At 40.7% G+C, this 25,963-nt stretch overlaps 1 protein-coding gene across 2 annotated transcripts in view; it reads left to right on the top strand.

The window, feature by feature from the left end:
* Positions 1-25,963, top strand: part of adarb2 (adenosine deaminase RNA specific B2 (inactive)) — a 212,170-nt gene that overhangs the window by 2,499 nt on the left and 183,708 nt on the right. The window lies entirely within an intron of this gene.

Below are 25,963 nucleotides of genomic sequence, written 5' to 3'. Positions count from 1 at the left end.
GTCGCGGAGGGATTTTTGCCTGGCATGGGGGCTTAATCCCTCGAAAAGGCTGCAGATTATTTCTAGATGGACTCAGTAAAACCTGTGTGTGAGCGCAAAAGGTTGAATCTGCTGCTTTTATTTAATCTTTTTTGGCCAAACTCCTTTTTATTTACATATTTTTTAATTTTGTAAATGTTTGGAGCAAACAAATCACCCCAGATTACAGATCAGAGTTTTATTTGTGGCGTGGTTCCTTTGTGACAGCACTCAGTTCCTGCTCTAAATTCCTGGAAATCTGAGAGCAAATTCAGGGACTGTGCTCTTAATTAATCACAGCGTTGTGGTTTTTGTGTGTGTCCACTCCCAAAGGGAAATCAGCCCGTACGGAGAACATCTGGATGGACGTCGCTCATGCCTGTCATGCATGTGTTAAAGTGTGCCATTAGTCCTGAAAACATGAGATTTATTTACAAATCCTCCTTAATTTGATTTCCTTTGCGGTTCCCTACGGATTGCGGTTAAGGGGATGTGAGGCAGAGTGCCACATCATTCATGCGGCAGTTACAGTTCGCGCCTTCGCTCTCGGCGAAACGGCAGCCAAAAGCTTCCAGCTGCCCCCCCACCAACCCCTGATCAGACGTGCTCCCCGGCCGTCTGAAGGAGAGGTGGAGGAGCTGACGTCCCCTTCAGTTCAATCGATTCACTGCTGCCTCACAGTGACGAAATCCAAAACGTATTGAACTGTAAGGAGATTTCAGTGATGAAGCTGACGTTGAGGCGGATTTTGCTTCTGCCGTAGATGAATAACACTCATGACCCCAAGGTTAAAAGTGCATCAAAGGAAGATTGCCCTCAAAAAAAGGGAAAAAACAAATCTTTCCATGTGCAGCTTTTAGGCTTCGAAAACCTTCTTCCGTCCCGGGAACGATCCCTTTGCTCGTCTTGGGGAAATGCAGGATTTCTGTGTGTTTACAGGCGTTCTTCGGGTCTCATTTGCATCTTGCAGCGCTCCCCCGCACCTCCGTAAAGCATGTGCAGCTAGCAAGTGTAAAATCACATAAAAGAAACTGCTACATTGTTCAAGCACAACTTCAAAAACAAACCTCCAAATGAAAGAACACCTGTCTCACAGTAAAATACTACAACAAAATATTTGAAGTTAGACACAAAACCTCAGAGAATCAGTTGTCTTTAAGTCGAGTCATTTTTTAGCATAAACCGTTACACGTTCAGGTTTACTTTTCACATTGTAGTCCTTCACAACACATCAAAGCACAGGTGTAGATTTAAAACATTGCGAATTTCAAAAAATTCAGAAGGTGATACTCAAGTTAATTAAGCTCTTGTTTGAGTTGAAACGGCGAGGGTATTTTCAGAATGTATCCTTGCTGGTGTGTGTCTACTTTTTCTTCAGTGGTGTTCTCATCTTTCCATCTTTGTGTGTCGGTGTTAGTATGCTTAAAGACGAACAGATGATAATCTGAGAAACTTTTACCATACCTACACATCAGGAAATGTTCAGGAACAAGGTTAAACAGAAAGACTGTTCACATTGCCCCATTTTCCCAAAGCCGCCTCGCCCGCTGCAGGGATGGAGGCTCATGCAGGATGGGGGAGTTTGCTTGGTGCCGGTTCTACCCGTCAGGACACCCCAATGTCACAGCATGTATGCAAAAAGAAAAAAGAAAAAACAAGAGGCGTTTCAACAATCTATAGCTTCAGTTTCAGGCCTGAAAGGCTGCTGTCACGTTTGTTTGTGTTTGTGCTGATAACCGCATTAGGAGCCGCGACAGGAACACCGCTGGCATTTATGAGGTTAATGAAGGTCGGTGCCGGCGGAAGCGGCACGCCGCGCTGTGTGCGTTTATAGACACTTCCTGACTGAGAGGGGTTGGTGTTTCGGGACACGTCGTCCTCTGAGCGCTCAGCCGACTGTGGCCTCCTGAGGACCGCTGACAAAATGACCAAGCAACAGGGATCGTCCAACTTTAATGCATCAGTGTAGGTAGTAATAATCTCATGATAGCCCTGTAGAGCCCGGCTTGGATAAAACTACTAAGCTTGCACCGAAAGTGTGTCAGTAACGCAAAGGTTGTGTCACGTCGTCCATGAAATTGCATCAGGAGCATCAAAGCACAGACGTAGATTTAAAACATTCAGAAGGTGATACTTAAAGTTAATTTGGCTCTTGTTTGATGACTCCCACAGTTGAAAAGACGAGGGTATTACTCACTCTGCAAATAACTTGTTGCCATGACAACAAAACGGTTTCATTTAGTTAAATTGAGTTAGTCATGTGTTACACTTCATCAATCTGTCCTCAACAGCTTTCAAAACAATGACTACTTCAGGGGAGACATCTGAGTGTGGCACTGTGCTAATGTGTGTGCTGCTGCAGTGGAAATTATGTTCCGGAGTGTATCAGATGATGCCTCCGTATGGCAATTTGTTTGCACGAGCGTGCGTGTTTGGTGTGTGTGTGAAACGTGCAGTGTGCTGGGGTTTGGCAGGGAGCTGTCAGTCTTCATAAACAGAGATGTAGCGCAGCGAGTCAGCAGCATTATCGCTTCCTGTCAGTGTTTGTGCGTCTGCGGTCCACGAGACAACGCAACACGAGGGAGCCGGCGATGTAAAAGAGAGAGCAAAGCCGCCTCGCGGCAACTGTCAAGTGTTTCTGACGTGGTGCTGGACACAGAGGAACACAGCTGGTTGATCCTGCTGGAAACACGGTTCTGATGAGCTGTGAGGATTGTTTGAGTCGTCTAAGAATGTGGAACCCGCTTTGTTTAGGATTTCAAAGTTCCTAAAGTTTTTTTGTCGTCTTGTTTTGTAGGTTTGCTTCAAGATCTTGAAATTCATTTGTTTCACAACAATCTAGAACATCCAGATGGTTTTCCTGCATGTTTACATCAGTTATTTTAGGCCATAAAGGGTATTTAATACAGTTTATACTGGAATACGGTTGATATCACAATTTTTGACTTTCTTTTCTTTTTATTTGTGTGTTCATCTCTAAAAATTAACTATTTTCAAAAGTTAACGACAAGTGTAACATAACATGAGAGCAGGGCTCAAAAAGTTCCTCAAATGGCTTTAGACCCCATGTGTCAAAGTCGAGGCCCGGGGGCCAGATCCGGCCCGCCAGGTAATTATATCCGGCCCCCCAAATCATTTATATTATTAATGGCCCAATGTTATCTTATAGAGCCCAGTCTCAGTAAAATGCGTACATATGCCACGATTTGGGAAATACCGTGTATAATATACGCCAAAACCGGTTTTTGCGTGCATATAATACGCGCGGTCTTAAACTTGTTAAATGTGTTTTCCACGATTGACACGTCCCCTGGTGGAGCCGTGAGCATCACAGACAGCCCCACAAACGAACAATTTGCTTTTCTAACCCTAACCATAACCGTAATTCTAACCTTAACCAGGAACAACATCATTTGGAAAAGAGCCGGAGGATTTCTGACCACGTGATCAAAACGAAACCTAAAAAGCGTGTATATTGTACGCCGGCGCAACCTATTCTCTACCATTGCGTATCATATGCACGCAAAAACCGTGTTTGGCGTATATTATACACGGTATTTCAGAGTGCAAAGTCGTGGCATATGTACGCATTTTACTGCGACCGGGTTGTCTTATAACATCCCAATTTTGAAAGAATATGTATTTTATGGAGAGCAAAAATAGAAAGTTTTTTTAAGGTTTAGGTTGATTTATTCTGAAGTAATATTCCTGTCTGTTTGTTTTTATTCATATTTATGTTAAAAAAAGTTACGTTTTAAAAGTTTTAACAATTTTTTTTTTTTAATGTATTCAACAAATATGATATTTTGCCAATAGCTTATGGGGCAACTTGTAAGTTTTTATTAGGGATATAGAAATATGATTTAACGGTTTGATTCATATCTTATTTGTGATTCTTGATACAATTCACAGCTGGTACTGAACAGTGCAGGTGAAGATTTCCAGATGCCTTGTGCCACTGTTGTTCTTCACATCAAAATAATATAAACGGAACATTTTTGTACAGAACATTACTGTGTACGCTGTACACCGTATGGTCGCGTCTTTGTAAAATTCAGTGTTCCCACACATTGGACTGTAATGATGGTTGATCATTTTTTGCTACCATCACGTGTGTGGTCCGCTGTAGTTACAATAATAATAATAAAACCGTGTTTCAGTCTAAATAATTAATATGATCAATCTATTTTACTTTGAAACAATTCTTTAATGGTATAACTCACTTTAATTGACAATTTGCTTCAGACAGACTGATCTGGCTGAATCATATGGATCTTAATAGAATTATCAGTTAAGTCAATGAATCATTTAATCCTTCTTTAATCATAATTTCTACATTCTCTGATATTGAAAAATGTCAAAATCTCAATAAAAGCAAAAAATTAGAAGATTTAAAAATGGTTTTCATCAGTAAAACTTTGAAGTAGTAAAGGGTTACTGTATTGAAATGATTATTCATAAGTGTTGAGTGTACATTTGTGTCCTCTTAATTCCTGTTTGCTTGTTTTTTTGTCATTGCACAAGTTTTTTTTAAATAATTTTGTTTTTAAAAGTAAAAAGTTTAAAAAACAGCTGAATTGTGAAGGAAAAAAGAAATGTGGCATCTTAGGAAAGCTTAAAATATTTTTTATTTAAAACATACATTTATTATTACTATATTTACTTCATCTAATGCTTTGACTACCATCGAATACCAATAAAAAGTCTTAATCTGGGCCTGATCATGACATTTCACAAAGCTGAACCTGAAAGTTACTCAGTAGAGGAATCACAGCCAGCGTGTCATTATTAGTCACTTTCAATTTGTATGAGATTCCAGGGCAGCTTATTGTTGCTTTTCTTTTTATGTGGTATCAAGAAAAGCTCAAATCTCGTATGAAGTACTGCCAATGGCGTAGGAGTGCCACACACATCACGGGGCAAACATTTCTCCAGTTTATGATCCTAATTAGCTGTAACTGTGCCATCATCCCTGAGTCATTGTGCCTGGAGAGAGGCCAGATCATTTGATGGTCCACACTTTCCTCTTTTTTTCTTTTTTTTGGTCCACCCTTCTATTTCTGTCGTTATTTCATGTCATTTTGATTTACAGTCTTTCTTTTAAGTGAATGCGGTTAGCAAGGTTGCTGCTGTTAGGGGGAAAAAATAAAAAATATCAATAATGATGGGTTTATATGTTTTCTTATGGTTAAAAAATATCCCCAAAATGTGGTAGTATTAAGAATTTAGGCTCAAAAGCAGGACCAGCCTGAACCTGACCAGTTGGTATACTGTAAATGTTCGGCTGTCGTCTGCTGTGCTGACATTGCAAAGTTAGCATTGATACCCCGCTTCATACGGAATAATGAAATTGGATGAAGCGGCTTAAACGCTTTCCGTGCCTTCCCTCGCCATCAGACTGGGGCCTATTTGAGATAACGTTAATGAAGGAGACTTTAGCCAAGAATAGACACGTCTTATTGCACGAGGAGGGGGAGGGGGGGTTGCTACCAGCATTTATTTCCATTAATAAGATAAAGGCTTTTACAAGGGGGGCCTCTCTAGAGGTGTTGTAAAGATCATACACCTTTAAAAAAAACACAGAGACACTTTAGCAGCAGATCTTTTTTCCTCCAAGAAAGTTTCTCTAACCTTGATACAAACAAGTTGGTCTGGGAAGGACACTCGATCACAATAATCACCGCTGTCTGTCGTATGTAGGTCATTAATAGTAATAGCATGGTCCTTCAGCTCTGCTGCCTATTTTTTTCCCCTCCATTAGCTTACTTGTTAGCTTTCTCCTTGTTAGCTAACCTTTCATGATTTAAGTCTTTATTAAAATGTTCGTAGTCCAGCAGGGGTTTTGAAAAACTACCTCCAGGTTTTAAAACTTATTGACATCAATATAATAAGTTGAACTTCTCATTTCCAGTGAGTGGCTTTAACAATTTCTATCTGATTTAAATTGCGTCTATAGTTTATGATTTTAGCTAGATTTTTAGCTAGATTTTAGCTGCGTACACATAGGGCATTTGATGCTATGTGCGCGTTTAGTTCATAATGTTTACAGTGGACAAACAAGGAGGGGCTTCTTCTACTTTTTTTTTTCTTTTTCTACTGTTAACTGGTTGTCCTCCACCTACAGTTAGAAGAGGCTAGGTGCAAAACGTCAAACGGTGCAAATCTTGCTCCAGGCTTTTTCTCTCACACGCTTATTCCAATATATAAAACAGCTTTAATACAGCTATAATACAGCTTTTCCATTCCCCTATATTTAGCCCTCCAAACATTACATTTTGGAAAAATAGCATCTTTGAATCCTAACATCACTCCCACTCGATGATGTTATCAATTGTCGCCGGTCAGATATGTTAGCGCAGGGCTGCTAGTGGGGGTGTGCCTAAATATCGATATTGCGATATATCGCAATATTTAGTCCTCTAATTGATTCTAGATGGGTTCTCACGAAGTATCGATATTTTATTTTAGTTTTAAGAGGCTGTAAAATGTTATATTCATCATCTTTTGGTAAGACATTACTTTGGAGGTAGATACAGTCCTGGGTGTTGCAGGACTGACAGTCGTGAGCACCAATGTACCCAGCAACTACTTGAATTTTTTATTTTTGTTGTGTTGTTTGCAACAATTTTGTGCCAAGTAGTGGCACTGATGTTCATGTTTACTATTGTTAGCACAGAATTTCACAGATAATTCAAATTCAGTTGGTGTCAATGCTTGTCAAAGATATAGTATTAGTTATTTGTACCAAAATGTCTATGATTTGTAGCACAAAATAAGACACAAGTTGTTTATTATGATTATGTCCAAGCTTAAAAATAAATGGGGATAGATTTTCCCAAAAAATGCGTTCTTATATATAATGTGAGTTATTACAGATTATTTTTTTTTACCAATTATCGTAGTATCGTGATATCAATATCGTGAGCCATGTATTGCGTATCGCATCGTATTGTGAGGTACCCAGTGATTCCCAGCCCTAGCTGCTAGCACTCGGAAATGCATCACATCGTACTAAAGCAACAAGTCATTACTTACATTTAAATATAAACTTCTAAAATTCTAAGAGGATTCAGAGAGCACCCATGTTAAGAAAAACGCAACGCAGCTCGCTCTGACGCCGAAGGGAGACGGACCTTGCAGTTCCTTCACTCTACCCTGAAAAAACTCTTTTGGACACCTCTTTCCCTTCAAATGCTCCTTCAAATGGAGGGGTCGGGACAAGCTGGAGGGGTAGCGGAAGAATTCTGATTCGCCTTGGTGTTGCATGATTCCGTCCGGTCACAGATCGTGATTATTCATTTTTGCTTCATGATCAATTTTCAAACGGTTGGCACTTCCGTGAGTTAAGAGGGAACGCCATCCAAACATCACTAGCAAATCCGAGCTCCTGATTGGTCAATGCTCGACCTGGTTTAACTGGCACCTTTTGTACATGGGGCCCGAAAATTGAAGTAGATATTTGTGAAGATACACCCCTTCAGCTTATCTAGGTTACTGCATGTGGAATTGTCTGCACCTAATCCCCTTTCAAAATGAATAGAACATTTTATGGTCCACTTTTAAAATTACTTCTCATACCTTGACCTTTACAAGTTTTTAACAAATAAAGTATACCACATATACATTTTAGATTGTTACATTTTGGCTTATGAGCAAGTAGGAACACAAAAAAGTCAATTTATGAATATAGTATTTCTATGTTGCTGTTTTAATCCAAAAAATGTTTATGCTTGGTGGATGCCAGCGGTTTTATAGCACTCTTGCCTCACAGCGAGAATGTCCTAGTTCAAATCCTAGCTCGGACCTTTATGTGTGGAGTTTGCATGTTCTCTTGTGCAGCTTCCTCCAACAGTCCAAAAACATGCTTCATTGGTGAATTAGTTACTCTAAAAAGGGTCCCTAGTGATTGTGTGCCCTGAAACGGACTGGTGACCTGTCCAGGGTTTACCCTGCCTTTACCCAACAATAGCCGGGACAGACTCCTATAACCACATGACCCCGAAAGATCTTTAGCAAGTTAAGAAAGTGGATATCTGTATTGTGTATATTTTTTTAATGCAAGTTGAACTTAACTAGTGCAGAAGTATGATCCTTATTCTTTCCCTAAAGTCTCACATTTTATAGTAAATGCTGGGAAAACTGTTGTATCTTCTGTATTGTTTTTTTCTCTATGTGAGGTTCGGAGCATTTACATATTTGACAGCGATCTACTTGATAGTAAATGCAGATTTCATTTAGTGTATTTTAGGCCTGCGTGACTGATGGAATTGCTTAATGGCAGATTAGTGCATTTAGGATGATGAGTAGGAGCATCTGAGCTTCCTGGATGTTAAATTCTCCTCACACGCGAGCATTAAATTACAGTTTTTGCCTGTCGTCGCCCTACAGTAAATCCCTCTCTCATCCATCGATTCTATTATCCTTTAGGGTCTCCTTCCAGGACAAACAGCTGAGCTTATCTTTCAAATCCATGAAAAGGTGTTTAGAAAATGAAATCTTTGCCTGTGTTTACTTTGCGAATCAAAGCAGACTTCACCTGCAACCGTGAAGTTGGATGTTTTATTTCCCCGCCTGGTTGAATTGGCGATATGTGAAGTTTTGTTCAAGTTTTTCACCGTTCACCTGCCGTTTTGTTTTTTCTCTTTGCCCCTCTGATTTTTACATTTGAACAGCTTGATTTGCTGGAGCGTGATGGATGTGTTTGCATTTGCCCGTAAAGCGAAGAGTTCCAATCACTCATCCATCGCCTTTGATAGCTCAGAGTGCATTTGGCTCCCCTCAGATAACGCCCGAGTGTACATCCAGTCGGATCCAGTTGAACTGTTTGAACAGGCACGGCGCTTTGGCATGGGTCTGCTCGGATGAGCTCTGTCATAATGGAGAATTTTATCCCCGCCCCCGTGCTCTTCCTCCCAGTCAGTGTTGTTCAGGGAGTGAACTCTTGGTGAGCGATGAAGGGTATGTGGAACCAGCGGCTGGTTCAGGACAAAAAGCGACAATGTCCCAAGGTTGAAAGTTTTTCTGAGATTTAGAAACAGATGGAGTGCAAATAAAGGGTCTACTGTGAAATCTGCAGAAAGCAATTTTATGATGAACATTTACAGACAGCAGGAACAAACAACATAAATCAAAATGTCCAGTTTTAAAAGAATTCAAGATTTTTTTCAGTGATTCAAAGGACAACACTCCATCTGTTCGCCTTATCTCGCCAGACAGGTCAGTCTAAAGTCGAGAAAATGTGACAGTGAAGGCTGGGTCGCTTTTTAGATTTCAATCTCAACTTTAGAGCAGCCAGAGAGGCCTTTTCTCAGGATTTAGGGCTGTGTGCCAGTTAAATAAGGCCAACATTGTGCCATCTTAAATCAAGATGTATTTTTATGTACTTTCAATGTGATCAGTAAAAGCCTAAAAGCATTTCCTTAAAGGCCTCGTGCAGTGGCAAATTTTTTTCTAAATTTAGAAAGTCAATGGAACTTGGAAAAAAAATCTGATAAAAATATTCACTTAAAATGATCCAGCGCCATTTTATTGATCATTTTATGGTCGTGCACAGCTTTAAATTTGGGCGATAGGTGGTGATGGGCGGGGGCTGCGCTTGACGTCACCTCAGGGATCCCAGAGTGTAAACAACAATGGCGGACGACTGTCCGGCGAACCCACGGCGCCCCCCATGCCCGGCCCGGGGCCTCGGAACCGCAAACCCCCCTCAGCACGGCGCGGCATCCTCACCCTGGCACGCGCCCGCCAGGTGCCCGTACACCCCCCGCGTTCCTCCTCCGGAGGGCCAGGGAGGGCTCAAAGCCTCCCCCTGACCGGGGAGCGCCCCTCTCCTTTATTGAAACGGGAAATTCATGAAGGGAGACCCCCTTCTTCGGCACATTACTGCACCCAAATACCACACTCCTATTCACCATTATCCCGTTCAAATCCCCAAATCCACGGCAGTCCAAATTCTATTATGTTAAGTAATTCCATCCCCAGAAAGTCATCACAACACTAGCTGATCTAGCTGGATGTTCCTGTACTGACGTCACACGACCTAAATCTGAACGACCGCGCTATCTTTGAACGCTTGAAGAGAGAGCACGGGGCCGCGGGTTACAAAATAATTATACGGGGGTTCATTTGTGACATAAATACTAATGTTTTATTGCAGTTTAAGAAAAAATCACGATTTTCACCGCACGAGGCCTTTAAAAAAAAATTGGAGAAGGGAAAGCAAAGTTGTAGTATTGTAATGCTGTCTATTGAAACCAATGGTTTGCTTAGACGCTTTACCTAGAAGAAGGTAAATCTGTGTGTCATCAATAAACCCTGACATAGTGCTGAAAATTAACCAGTCAAGAGGAAGCATGTAATCATGAAAAGAAAATGAGGATCTAAAATTGACCCCTGCGGAACGCCACATTCATTAACACTTGTGCTACCTTATATTGATGTGTGATCCCTCCCATGACAAAGGTGTACACTATTTTATGTCTGCTACGGACACCAGTGAAGATAAAAAAAATCCTTGAAAATCCCTTGACGCTCATGAGGCCACCCTAAAGGATGTCAAGAAAATGGAACGTACGATTGTTGTGTGTGGTAACTGTATCATGAAGTGTTTGTAGAGCAAATATAAGTTTCTTGCACAAGTGATGGCGTTGCACTGTGCCCTTATGTCAGACTCTAGTCAGTAGTAAGGTGCAAGTACTGCCTACCTACTGACGGCGCACAAATGCCCAAGCATGGGGTGTGTAGGTGATATGTAAGAGGCTGTAGGACGTCCACAGGATGTTAGACAAAATACCCTCTTCTAACAGTCAGGCTGTACCAAAAGAAGCTGCAAGGGGAGCCCAGCAGCTTATCACTTCTTTCTTAAACATGGACTCTTTAAGTAATCTGTAGGATCCATACACCCGCCTGCATCTCCACCTACTTTAAGTGTTTGCTATGACCTGTAGGTTGCAGCATACCTGTAGAAAAAGGTGCATGAATATTTTTACCCTACTGGCTCAACAAGTGGTCTATGACTTGTGTGCCCCGTACAGGTTTGCCCATTTTTTTTTTAGCCTGCAGACAGCCTTGTCACTATTGTCACTAAGGCTTTACCTTAAGAAGATTTGAGGTAAGATGTATTTTCATGCCACAGCACAACTCTTTCTTAAACTAACATCTAACTTTTCCTTATTTTCAGAAATGTAAAGGTTTTTCAAGGTTGTATTTTTAGTCATGACATCTATTTGAATACGTAATGCTTTAGTCATCTGCTTTAAGGTTGCAGTCCATATGCTGACAAGATAGTCTGAAGCTCTGCTGCAGATTATTGCTTGACTAATACCATGTATGTGTGATCTTCTAACGTCAACTTTGTTCTCTCTGGAACAGTAAGAGCTGCAAACTGCCCACTTTTGTTGCCAAGCTACGCTATTTCTGAAGCACGGTGTTAAAGGAAACATCAGTGTTCTGTTAAGAGTGGCTAAAACATTGCTCGCTGAAGTGCCAAATCAGATTTGTACAACACTGGTTTGAGATTTGGAAATAATAGTAAATAAAAATTCTGAACGCTGCAGCAAGAACTTTCAGAATAATCCCAATCGATCTAAAAGTCCTGTGAGTCACATCAAATAAAAAAAACTACTTAATGAACATTGGATTGCATTGACTTACATACGTTTTTATTACAATCATCACCAATTTTTTGCGTCATTTTGAACCAGCTCAGCGGTCTTGTGGAGGAGTGTCTGCCCTGACACAGGGAAGTTGTTAGTTCAAATCTATGGCTGAGTCATACCAAAGACTTGCTTGACACGTAGTATTAAGGGGTTGGATTTGGGAGTTAAACCACCAAATTGCGTTGGGCTGCGTCTGCAGCTCACCGTTGCCCCAGGAAATGGGCCAAATGTGGAGAACAAATTTCACACACCATGACGACTAACGGGACTTTAACTTAACTTTATTCCCAGTTAGCTTGTCAGAGACTGTATGGCCCTTTAAATGAAGAAATATGGAAAAATGGGGTCTTCAAATTCAGACATCACTTCCACTCAATCATGTCATCAATAGTCGGCAGTCATCTACGTTAGCGTCCAGATGCTATTGCTCGGAAAATACACAACAACTTTGTTCTTATAACTTTAAAAGCTCATACTGAAACAAAAAGTCATTACTTACATTTAAATGTAAATTTTTTCCCTTCAGAGCGCACGGACAGCCAACATGGATCACCCTCGCAGCAGATGGATACACAACCAAAAGTTTTTAGGTCTACCCCTTAAAAAAACAATTTTGGACACCACTGCCACTTAAAGTTGCCAGTTGTTTTAAATTTTACAGTAAAAATATGCCAATTTCCACTAGAAAGTGTCACAGAAGGGTCACAGGACAGTGTTGCAACAGGTTTACAATAACCTAAGACATAATTTAGCCAATCACAATCAAGAAATCATACACAGTTTTTAGAAAGTTCTGGGGGCAACATATTGTTTTGTGAGCGGATTCTGCAGGCTGGGTGACATTTTAACGCAGGCCACATTTGGTTGGAGAGCTGGACTTTAGAGCATGTCTGAAAAAGCAAATTAGAAAAGTCCAAGGACAGAGATTTAAGTTAAGCTAATCAGCTGTTGCAACACAGTTTACCTCTGCTACTGAAACCACAGCCAACATGGAGCCAATTCAAAGCTGTGCTGCAGTAAACTGTTGGCTTGGTGCTTTTGCTGCAGAGAGGGAGGCAACTTGGTTTAATGATAATGGCTCAGACGATTGCAGCGATAATCCTCCTGCCGTTCCTGCTGACTGTGGAGAGCCCGCGCTTTGTCCTCTGCTCCCCTATTAGCGTGATGGAAGTTTTAATTTAAATAGACCATCAGTTGGATAAAGAGAGAATTGCCCGCTTGTGTGCTGGGTTGTGTGGAAGAGAAACTGAGCCACATGGAAGGAGCAGCCATGCTGTTGGACACAGTCGCAGCTGTAGAGATTCACGTGAGGACCACAGAGGAACAGGGGAGAACTTCCTCAGGCTGAAGCTTGGAAACTTTATCAGAGAGTTCTTTCCTTCTGTCAGAGTTAAAAAGAGAACAAAAAAAAGCAAAACATTGTTTCAAGTTTACATTTCAATTCATTTTAGTATTATAAATGATAATCCAAATAAAAATTCAACTTGATTTATGAACTTGGATGATTTAAACGAACCTTGTGCTGATATGCAACACTTTAGAGGGCTTATGTAATCAACTTAAATCAGCTGATTCTGTCACAGAGAAAAGCAACTTTGTGCATCGCTGTACGTTAACATGTTGGATATCGGTACAAAGCCAATACGAAAAGCAGATTCACTATATTGCATTAGGTCAAAGAGTATGTCTGTTGTTCAGGTGTTGTCTGTGACCTCTTTGGTGTTAAAAGGTTAAAAACAAACAACATGGTCAATTTTTCTGTGCTCACGAGTTCCCTTAAGAGTGCAGTTTAAGAATCTGTTGACGTACCTCTGACTTTTTAATTTTATTTGTAACCATCTGGCACCTGCCGGACATTGTAGATTTTACATTTTGAAACAAAACTAAAACCATATGAGAAAACGTAAATGTATTTATAAAACTGTTAAGTCCCTTTTTGGGTCCTTTTGATGCTGGAGCCTATCCCTGCTACTATTAGGTGGATCCAGGGTATGTCTTGGAAGGTTTGCCAGTCAATCTTAAAACAAAAATAGAAAGTCTTCAACTGACACTATTGAAATTAGAAAGATAAATTTGATATTTGCAAACGACAACTATATAATGATACAAAAAAAAGCACACTTTTAATACAGTACTAATGTAAAATTTAAAAAGGTATTAACAGAAAAATATGGATTGGCGGGTATCAAAGTATTGACAAACAAGACGCACTTCTAAGTATTCCTAGAAAAACCTTGCTATTTAAGCACCAGCCACAAAAATGAGCGGGCTCTCACATTGTGACATCACAAAGTGGGTGACAGCCCCTTCCAAAGGAGTCTGCACTGCCAGCACCACCTCTAGGGTAACACACACGCCCAATTTCTCCGCGGAGTTAGCGGTGATCAACAAAACGCTTTCATTTTATTTATTTATATATATGAATATATATAACTATATATATATTATATATATATAGTTTATATATATATATATATACTATATATATATTATATGTTGTTATATATATATATATATATATATATATATATATATATATATATAGTTATATATATAGTTTACTTTGAAAGGCTTAAGAATTGCATGATATAGTACCTATAACTTTTATAATCTTTCTGCCATCTAACCTTGGTGTATTTATGTTTTCTAATGAATCATAAAATGTGTCAAATCCAATCTTAGTATTTCTCTGATGCCTTTTTTACTTCTCTTTGTCTTCTTTGGATCTGTTCCTATTTTTAAAATAAAGTCACATATATTTCCTTTTTTCTGACACTTGTTTTATTCAAAGACAAATGCCACGTCAACAAATGGCTCCTTAATGTGTTTGTATAAAAGGTTAAGGAAACAATGTGCTGTTTGTAGCTAATTAGCTGTATAGAGTCTTGTTAAAAGGGTAATCTTTAAGCCTCATTCAAGTTCAGAGTGAATTGCAATTACAGCCATTGATGTTCTTGGGATTTCTTGCCTTTTTTCAAAAGTTCCTAAAAAAAAGGAAAATGTTTGAGCTCTTATTGAACATCCTAGAATATGAATTAAAAAAAACTAAGAAAGTATTCTCCTGGGTATATTTATAGGATAGAAGTGATCCAGCTGCAGTTCCCACACTTGTCTGATTGCAAATAGGATTGTCCATTTTGATCATAATTGCCTCAATCTGCACAACCACACCACACAGCTGTACTGTAGCTTCACACAATAAAACATGTTGCAAAGCTATAAGTCAGCTTTACAACACAACTGTCGTTGGTTGACCTTGGGCTTGTAGGGACTGCCTTTGGCACGGCTGGCTTGTACAGTTCGGGGCTTGGTGTTGAATTTGCAGACAGAATTAATAGGTTTCAACCCTGGCTCTCTGGCTGGGTGCTTTGTTATGGCTTTGGCTTCAGGGTTATCTAAATAGCAGCAAGTGAATTAGTTCAGTGTTGCTTTCATCCGTTCCCCTGAGAGATGAATGCTCTACTGGTCCAACAGGTCATGAGTTATCTCTAGGTATATGCTGGATCATGAGAGGACCAAAGGGCTGCTTGATACACACTCAGAGACACTAATGGCCCCACTTATGACTACTCAAAGATACCTGACACGCCAATTTCCATCACATGTGTACTTATAAAGTACACATGTAAATGTGTCATTTTTGTTTTGGAAAATATCATATTGCTTCAGTTGTAACTTTACTTTGTGAAACAGGGTGATGGTACTTGTATGAGGTGAGTTGGATTTTTCAATTTAACAGGAAAGTTTAAAATGTTACATTTATAAAAGCTTTGATTAAGCATGATATGTTAATACTAGTATTTTTAAACCAAAACAACAAAGAACTTTATTTTATTGCTTTAAGTCGGTTCACAAGTAAATCTACAAATCTGACATTTTAGTACGTCACTTGTAAACTGTTAAAGACCCTCTCCAACTACATTTTTATCTATTGTAAAATTGTTCCCAGTGACCCTTTAATTGTGATTGCGATTTTTTTTTTTTTTGCTAAAATCAAAAAGCTTTTGTCGTTTTTTAAGAAATATTTTATACTCAGCGGCAGCAGCTCATCAAAAATACAATTCTGGGCTGCATCGTGTTTTGAGTAGCTGGGTCAGCATCCGGTTTTCATCTGCACCTGATTTGAATTGAGAAATGCTCAGAAATGCAGTTTTAATAGTTAATTATTTTACATATGTCCTCTATTATGATAGAAATGCTGGAGAAACTCTTAACATTTTTGTTCTTGTTGCTTTCATAACCCTTCATTCACCCCCTCAATTAGTATGTCTCGATGTGACAGACAATTTAACCTTTAACACTAGCGATGTCGCCAGCAACACGTTCTTTGAACTAACATAACCTTTTGACCTTTTACAAAATTAACACAATTCCGATAAATTCTGATGCAGAGAAAAACGTGAAGCTACATTCACACCGGCCTCTGCAACACACATTCAAACGACCACTTTCAATAAAGTCTTTGTAACGCACATATCCAGATGTTCAAAACCCTGGTGTTCACACCTGGCCACCAACTATTTTGGGGCTCTATGTACAAAGCATGCACACTGAAAGTCAAACCAGTCCAATCAGAAATTCAGAAGAAAAGAAAAAGCCTGGGGCAAGATTCACAAGATTTGCACTGCTTTGATATCTTGCACCAAGCCTCTTCCAACTGTGCTTGTATTGGGTAGCGACTGTCCAGTGTGAACACTATATGCCAAAGGCGCGTTCAAGAATGTGCGTCACATGTCCATTGTGAACGTAGCATTGGTAAATGTAGTTTACGTTGGTAAAGTGTTGCATAATCACGCAGTCTGTTTTCTTCGGTCAGAATCCGCTGATTGTGTAAGCACTTCTCTAGTGTAAAGTGCTATATTTCATCACACATTTGTTTCCCTCCACTTCAGAATTCATTAGAATTATGTTAATTGTATTAATGATTGAAGAGTTATGGCAGTCGAAATAATGTCAATATTAGAGCCAGTGTTAAAGGGTTCATGAATTTGTGGGATAGTTCAAGAAATGTAAGGATCTGACATCCCAGTAACCTGAATTTTTGAGGTTGGCACTAATTTCTGTGTGTCTGGTAGAGACTAGAGTGCTGGGCTCAAATGTGTACTCAGACAGTTATAATGTGATAATCAGTTTTTCATTATATTATACGAAAAGATGAAATAAAAACATGATCTCCAGTACAGATTAAACAAAAAACACAAGCAGATTAGCTTTTAACATCACTCACAGACCTCCTGGCTGTGAGTTGGAGAGCTGTTATGCAATGAGTCAGAGGGCATATGGAGTAGAGCTTTGTTAAAACGGGAAAATGCATTATCATTAGTGCAGCTACAGTAAAGAGCCAGCCAACCTCGAGCGGGGAAAGAGATTCGTCGTCTTTCATTTCCACTCATTAAACTCCTGTAATAACACTGCTGTGCTCTTAGAGGAATTTACCACACGACGCTCCTCGCCACCACCAACATCTCACAAGATGAAATAAGATGAAAGTTTAACGATTCTGTGGGGAAATGGGGGAGCCTGAGCCGCAACCACGGGTAATGCAAACACAGATGGTGAAATAAAATCTGAATATGAATAAAGTGAAGGCTTTTGGCTTAAAAGTCTTGTTAATATAGGTCCAAGACAGGCTGTTGAGCTTTATTACCCAAATTTCTCCACATAGTTAATGAGGGTATTAAATAATGAAGTCAAACTGTACAACCCACTCGAAGATTAAAAAAAAAACCCTGTCATTTCTACACTCGAGGATTTTTTTTCAGCTGCTTTTATAATACAATTTGTCAAACCAGCAACACCTTTTTAATAATCCTTACCTGGTCATAAACCAGTCGGTAGTTTTTTAGCAAATCAAGTGTTGTTTCATTGATTTGCATAAAAGTTTAAGTCGACATGTATCAAATTTTGAAAAAACTGTACTATACGTAATGAAAAAAAAAGACTTTTTAAACGTAATTATTTAAAAATCACTTAAATTGGTTCGTTATATCTTCAGTTGATCAGTTTGTAAAAAAGCACTCAGAGAATTTAGAGGACTCATCATATTGAAAATTGAGCTTTTGATGTTTTTTTTAACACGTTCCTTTAGCGTTTTTTTTGAAGATTGCAAGCATATATAAAGTAAATTTTGCTCAAAATTACATTTGTGAGTAATTTTTTATTCAAATCGTGGTGAATCAAGAGCGGAAAAAAAACTTGTAGTGACTTGTGATGTACTGTAAATGGTACGATTGAGACCTCCAATCTGATGCTTCCACTTAGAGACGACTAGATCCATGTACGCCTTTGTTTTCTTCATCTGAGCTAGCTTCAGTGTGCCGCCTTGTAGGGTCATCTGGACCCTACAAGGCGCACTAGGCACACTGAACTTTGTTTTTCAAATATTGTTTTCATCTTTACTGGTATCCATGGCAGAAAACATAACATCCTGTCCACTTTTGTCTTGGGAGGGATCACGCATCAATATAATGGTCGGGTCATCTGGTTCCCCTAAGGGTTAAAACTGTTCAACTGGATAAGTTCGGTGTTGCTCTCCATTTTTGTTGCATCACTAATGTTTGGTTGGAGTTGTGAGGGACTCTAAAATACCAGAAGAATGTAAAAACAGATTGATGATGGGGAGTGGGGGCATACTTACTCCGCACCAACAAATCCACATACAACTCAGCTCCCGCCGCTTTTCTCCTTCAAAATCTATTGGAATTACGTTGATTGTGTTGACCACTCAAAAGTTACAGTATGTTAAAGATTTCTAAAGTGTTTGGAAAAAGTAGTGGCTTATAGTCCAGAAATGATGGCAATTTGGCTTTTTAATCCATTATTGCTACATTTCTTCTATTATGACTCTATTTATCGCAAACCTTTTTCCTATCCCACGCAACAGTAATCATAGCTTGATAATTTAACCACGAGTGATTACATGCATCTATAATGCCACGTATTTGGCAGTGAACACTAACAACACTCAGAGAGTCACTGCAATAATCAGACTTGACGGTTGTCGTCTCCCAGCTCCTCATCAAGCGGCTGCAGCTCCTCCACACACCTGCTTGTTGTTGGCCGTCTCTCCTGCCAGGACGGTAATCCCATCCTTATTGGCTGCTCGCTTTGCCAAACTGCAGCGAGGCCCATTATTGTGCTCTAAGCAGGTACTCAGACGTATCTCTGCTTGATCGCCATGCAGATTTGCAGTGGGGTCACACGGAGCAATCCATTTTTCAATTTGGTCTCCTGCCTGAGATAAATGAACAGATGTCGATGGATTCTGCCTCCTGTGCGACTGTGAGCATTGTTTACACCTGGCAGTCTGGGGCGTTACACCTCAGCGGCTGCTTGAGATGAACGAACGCTGTAATTAGCATTTTTTAATCAGACCAACAATTGAAACTTGGTATGCAGTAACTTTGACACATTTTACCTTTCTCAGCTCTTTGTTACTGCTAATCAACAGATGGCTGCGAGAAAGACGAGGCGTTGCTTTGAGCTAGAGTGTGTCACAATCCCACAAACACATCCACACTTGCCGGCACTCTAAATGAAGCTTTGTCATTTCATAAAAAGCAAAAAAAGGCTTTTCTCTTTCCATAAAATGTCTTCACATCACGTTAAAAGAAAAACTGGAAAGCCTTGGGTGTCAACTCTCATACTCCACTCAACTTGACATTACTGTATGCCCTCCCTCTCAATATTTTTGTCTGTTCACCAGCTGGTTATTACTGCTACAAATATGCTAATAAAAGTGGCGTTCCCTGGCACCATCACACCCTAATGACGGCGCGCGGCAGATATGCCCTCACATGCACAGTGTCACAAGCCATTTCATTGAAGCTGAGAAAATGAGAGCGGGCACTGCTTTGCTCTCAGCACTCACGAAGAACTCCCCCATCCCAACAAGTCGTTATACTGTCTTTATGGCTGTCAACTCCGTGATCATGATAGTTTTCAGACCCTGCTGATAGTTTTATTCTCCTGTTCAGGCTGTTGTTCTGTGCTCAAACAGTGGAGTGTTATATAACAAGCACAGAGGGGGGTCTGGGGAAATTTTATGTTTTAGCTGTCAAATAATTAATGCCGCCCCTCCAAGAAAGAAAGAAGAGATCCAAAGTTGCATGAATCATTCTTGAGTTTTAGGGTGTGAGAAAATTCCACTGCCTGAACTCGCTTTATGAGCGCCAGTGGATTTTTAATCAGGATTATTTTCAGTTAAGTTACATTTTCATCTCTGTTGTGGTGAATCAATGCAGGAAAAATCTTTAAATTCTGTAGAGGACATCATTGCAAAGACATAAACCTAAAGGATAAAAGTGTGATTCTTAACCAATGAAGTTTGAACACATCTATCCTTTGGGTTCTCTGTCTTTAAAGGGGCCATATCATGAAAAAAAAAACTTCTTGAGTTTTAAAGTTTATTATAATGTTCATTCCTCACTATAAAGAACCCCAGAGCGGCATTTTTATACATTCACACATTTCTGAGTAGTCTTCTAAAAACTTGCTTTCAACAGCCGTCCCTCCCATACCCACAAAGACAAGCGGGTCCTCACGATCTGACGTCACAGAGTGAGACAGCCCCTTTCAGGAAGAATCTGCTCTGACAGCTCTGTCTTCAGTCCAACACCAACACTCAATTTCTCCACTGAGCTAGTAGTGATCAGCAAAAACTTTAATTTTAGATGCAGAATACAGTACATCTTCCAACTGTGTCCTGTCTTCAATACATTCCAGCTCAAACAGGTGTTGGTTACTTTAGCTTAGTGCTCCTTTAAGACACCACCACACCCAAACCCTGTTGGGCACAATCGTACAGATGCCACGTGTATTTGTCTTGTGAACCAGTGTAGCGATGGCCGGGGCTCCTAAAGGTATAAGGTATGTGCATCTATCTTTGAAAAAAATTAGATGGTGTTTATTTTTGTGGGAAGAACGAAGACACACTGCCGGCTCTAGGATGACGTCATGAAATGTGCGGCTCCCACACTCAGGAATTGAGTCGTTTTACATCAGAGCAGGAAAAAACTCACAAAAATAACAAATTTTTCATAAATAATTTGTTTTTAGTGTTCCAAAAGTAATATATGACGATATTTATGGATATAGTTTACTCTAAAAGGCTTAAGAAAATCATGGTATGGCCCCTTTAAAGCTTATACACACTGAGCTTGTGTGGCGCATTCAAGAACACGCTGAACATGGGTTTTTCAGGACACTTTCTGCTTATGGTGTTCAGAGAGATCTGTCAATACCAAATAAACACAGTTGAAAGAGGTTTGGTACAAAATCTTGCTCCAGGCTTTTTCTTTTTCTGTTCTATAAAAAGAATTGGAGTAACGTAATTCATTATTAAGATGTTTCGACTGTTTGTCACTTCCGTGTTCTGAATAAGACGCTACCCATTCATCAATACCAAATCAGAGTTCCCGACTGGTCAAAGTTGACCAAAGCACGGAAATACTTGCATTTAAAAAAACTTTTTTTTGGTAAGTGGTTGCTTGAATTCATGTTTTGGAGCCCTATGTGAACGTAGTGTTACCCCGGGCTCCCACGGCTAGCGTCACTGCTCTTATGCGAGTGCCGCAGTCTTTTCGTAACTTGCTGCGCTGTGACTCAGTTCCGTTGGGTTCAAATTTTCGCCAGACGCCGCAGCTGAACCGCAGTGAATAAGGGGGGATTACTGTACTTCCTATTTAAATGGCGGGTTATTGCCTGAACCTACGTGAGTTCTGAGCTTTACGGGGTCAGCAGCCGAGCCTGTGGCTGCAGCCATCCAGTAGCCAATATGAGCTATCTGCTGTAGCTAGACTGCTCCCGCATCACACCTGAGGTGTAATGCTAGCTGTGTGAGCTTAGGGTAAGCCAGCTGTAGGACCTGTGAGTGTGGTCTCAATGTTTCCAGCAAAGAAATCAATAAAAAGTGAAAATTAAGTGGGGGAAGTTGGCTTGTGCCCTGTGACTGACTGACCCGTCCACGGTGTACCCCGCCTTCGCCCAACAGTAGCCTGGTTAGGCTCCGGCAGCCCCGTGACCCCGAAGGGATAAAAGGGTTCAGAAAATGGATGGATGAAGTTTGGTTGTGGTTTGAGGACTGGGACTGTATGACCGGAAAAATGAAGGTTATTTTGCGGGAAAGCTTTGTGTTCATTTGTTTTAAGGATACGTTTAAAGTGTTTTTGGCTGGTGTTCCCAGAGTAGTGGCAGGAATTGCACCTGCGGAGCCTGAGGGCAAACACAGCAACCATGCAGGGCAGGCGTCAGGGAAGGAAAACAGAGAGTGAAAAAGGATGGATGATTGAACAGAAGGAGAGTAAAGGGGTTAAGCACCAGGGGGACGAGCTCGCCCAGTTTAGAGAGCAGCCGTTTGATGGATGAACAAGGGAGCCAAAGGTGAGAAACTGCACGAGTGCACTAATTGAGAACACAGAAGTCTATAGACCCACCGTTGTGGCGAGGGTTTGTCGCACCGCCTTTTAAGGAGAGTTACAGAAGAGAACTGCGCACTTTTCCAAGGTCCATTGTGTGCAATTACACAGAACAAAAGAACTGGCATGAGGGATGGCTGGCTGTGCTTAACTCCACTCCTTTCAAACACATGATGAGGCAGTTTGGGCGAGATCGAGAAGCGGAGCCTCCACCAGCTTCTTTGTTCTCCCCCCGCCGGCGCTCGATGCTGTTGCAGGAAACGGGGAGCGGATTGCATTTGGCTGATTTGAAACCAATTGCTGGTTTCAGTGAGCGTCAGATGAGCGAGGAGGGGGTGTGTGTCAGTGAGATGTGGGTGATTATTAGAGGGTTGGGACGGCGAAGGAGGTTAACAGAGGACTGCGTCCTCGCCGGGTCTCAGCTTGAACTTGACAGGGGGGCTCTGCCCGGCTGCTGGCTGCGCTTCAGAGTGGGAGTTCTGGCTCGGGAGCGACGCCCACTCAACCCCTCAACCCTTATTATGACATTGTGTCACCAGTGAACACCCTTCTAGCTGTAACTGCTGAACACGTTGAAACACAAAGCACTTAACTCAGCGCTCTTTAATGCCCGCGCTACGTCCTGTAGTTCTGTGTTACACGGCTTCTTGGGATGCCAATTCAGCTTCATTGTTTCTGGGGAAAAAAACTATTTCTTTACTTTAAATTACTGCTTTTGGGAAATGTTGTATATAACTGGAAATATGTTTTCTAGTAGACAGAACGTTGGTCAAGTCATGGCAATTAACAAGTAACAACTTTGATAAAAAATTGTGTTTTGGTTTTTTTTGACAAGTTAAAAAGATTTGCATAACCCATTTAAATCATGGAAGTGCTCTTCAAATTCCTAGTATATTTGCTATTTGATCAATTTTTAAAGAACATATGAGACCGATGGGTTCCATCCATCCATTTTCTTGACCGCTTCATCCCGTTCGGGGTCGCGGGGGTGCCGGAGCCTATCCCGGCTACTGAAGGGCGAAGGCGGGGTACACCCTGGACAGGTCGCCAGTCCGTCGCAGGGCCTCAATCACACACATTCACTCTCACATTCACACCTAGGGGCAATTTAGAGTCACCAATTAACCTATGAAGCATGTTTTTGGACGGTGGGAGGAAGCCGGAGTCCCCGGTGAAAACCCACGCATGCACGGGGAGAACATGCAAACTCCACACAGAAAGGTCCCAGCCGGGATTCGAACCAGGGCCTTCTCGCTGTGAGGCGAGAGCGCTAACCACTGCGCCACCGTGCAGCACCGATGGGTTGAAGATACTAATTAATTTGGATTACGACAGAAATTTCTTAATTTTTTTTTACATTTTCTTACTTTTGCATTTATGGACTCAATTTATCTCAGTCCAATCACCATTTACCTAAAGAGACTTTCACCTCCTTGTATTCACGCAAACAGACATCCGTTATAATATTTTAGGCAAGTAAATTGGTGGATATTTTCTAAGTAAAAGTGGAAAAAAGCCTATGTTTTTCAAAAAGTACAGTACATTTAAAAATTGTTAACAAGAAAACTATATTGGACTTTTGCTAAATAACTTTTTTCACTTTCGGCTTATCCCTTTCGGGGTCGCCACAGCGTAACAGCACCCACTGTTTGGCATCAGTGATTTGGCCGAGTTTTTACGCCGGATGCCCTTCCTGACACAACCCTGTACTTGAGGGGCACAGGGACCCAGTTAGGCAGCAGCGTCAAGGGTCTTGCCTAAGGACCCAATCTGGGTGGGGATCAGTGGACAACCCTGGGAATCGAACCCAGGGCTTCTGCGTTGCCAGCCCTTCACCTAGCCCACTGAGCCACCCAGCCGCTACCTTTGCTAAATAACTAACTTTTGAAAATATTAGGATATATTTGACTGTAAAATGTATACTTTTCTACATATTGCAATAGATGCATATCTTTATGATTACATTACAATTATAATAAACAAGATTTTAAGACTTTTATTTTAAGAAGTAGTTTAAATACCTTGTAAAACTCTAAAAAAAAAAGGAGAACAATTTTTAAACGAAAGCTTTTAGAATCTGAATGTTAATTAAGAATCCCCTAACATGAAACGTTGTTGTGATAGAAAAGAAAGATAAAAAACTGTCATCTGGTTCTGTAAAAATATTTTTAGTCACCTGACTTTAAATAATGAGACCATGGGGATGTTTAATTGTTGACGGCTAACAAATCTGTGAATTCCCAAATTTTTTATGCTTCAAATGTTTGGTCCTTTCCTTAATTAACATTTTTTTTTTACCAATGGCTGCACCAAGAGTTCAGGTGAAGAAAGCACAAGGACACATCAGCTTATTTAGCATTGAAAAACATTATTTTACAATATTTTCTTGGAAATTTGGTCATAAAAGATGTTGCATCCAGTTTGTTCAACTTTTATTAACCAATTAATATGAGACGTAGGATGAACAGAATTGTTCGTCCAATTGACAGCTAGTGCTGAATTGACAGCTAGTGCTGCAATGTGCGATAATGATGATCAATATTGCAATGATGGTACAACTTACAATGCATGAAGAAATGTAAAAAAAAAAACAACTAATATACAATTTAAATTTCAATGCAACAGTTTTATTTTAATAAAAGTCAACAAAATTTAAATTATACTCCTGGAAATTTAACATAGAAGGCTTCATTTGATTGGTCAACGATGTGAAGAAGTCCATCTGATTGGTCAGATGTTCAAAGGGCTTTTTTAAAATTAGTTTACGCTGTCTTTTGCGATACGCATACTGCGCACTATGATATTCCGACAAAAAGTATGCACTTTTGTTGCATAGACTCACAGAAGGCCCATATAGAGCAGTTGTGACTAAGACCACAATGTTGCGAAAGAGCATCGTACGATAGCGCACTTGCACATTATAAGTGCATGCAATTGACTTAAGCCTTATAATTACTTATCAATACATACACAACCATTTTATTTTCCATTTTTATTTTCCCTTAAGATTAGACCTGGACAACCTAAAATCCTGCAGTACCTGTACAGGTCAACCTCTGTATGGGTCCATGTGACTATACCTTTAGAAACATTGGTTGTGTGTCATCATCACTTTTTTACTGTCAATTTTTTGACTGAAACTTTGAGTTGTGCCTTCTAACTTAGCTCCAGGCACAATAAGGAATCCCTGCTTGCGTTCGGCTCATCACATCCACGCAGGTGCAGACCTGGCAGCGCCCCCCCTCCTCCACTCTGTCAGTACGGTGTGGTATCAGCAAACGCCCTGCTGTTCAAGTGAGGTGCGTGCTCCACTTCCTAAAGAGAGGGTACGTCTCCCCTTCTGTAGCGTCGCACAAAAATGCACTCTCCCGACATATGCCGTTCTGCTTTTACCTCTTTAGTTCAACAAAGCAGCGTCGGAAGCCTTGTAGCATGTCATATACTCTCGGTGGCGCTCCCTTGGCGCTGACAGAGAAATCAAACATAAAATGGAGCACCGGAGCGAGCGAGCGAGCGGGCGGGCGGCGATACAGAACAGATGTTCTTGGGAATGTTGACTTTTTGTTTGGCCCTTATCTTCGTTGCCGCCCCCCCCACCACCACAGTAAAACGTTCGTGACGGAAGAATAAAAGTGCAGAGAGGAAACAACAGGGAAGGAGAGAGGGAAAGCTTTTGCAGTCGGTAGGACTGCATGGATGAAGTGTTGGCAGGCGGGTTGTTCGATGGCAGGAAAGTGGGACAGCCGCACAGCTGTGTTTCGGAGCCCAGGGACCCCCGAGATCTGTGTCAATGTATTTCATTGTCAGAGAGGAGAGTGGGAAAGAGACACTAGAGGCTGTGTGTGCAGATTGACAGAGAAAGATTAGGTTGAG

Source organism: Oryzias melastigma, linkage group LG20, assembly GCF_002922805.2.
Source record: "Oryzias melastigma strain HK-1 linkage group LG20, ASM292280v2, whole genome shotgun sequence".
NCBI lineage: Eukaryota > Metazoa > Chordata > Actinopteri > Beloniformes > Adrianichthyidae > Oryzias > Oryzias melastigma.
The sequence above is the reverse complement of the archived record's forward strand: the minus strand, read 5'-3'. Positions and strand labels throughout refer to the sequence as shown.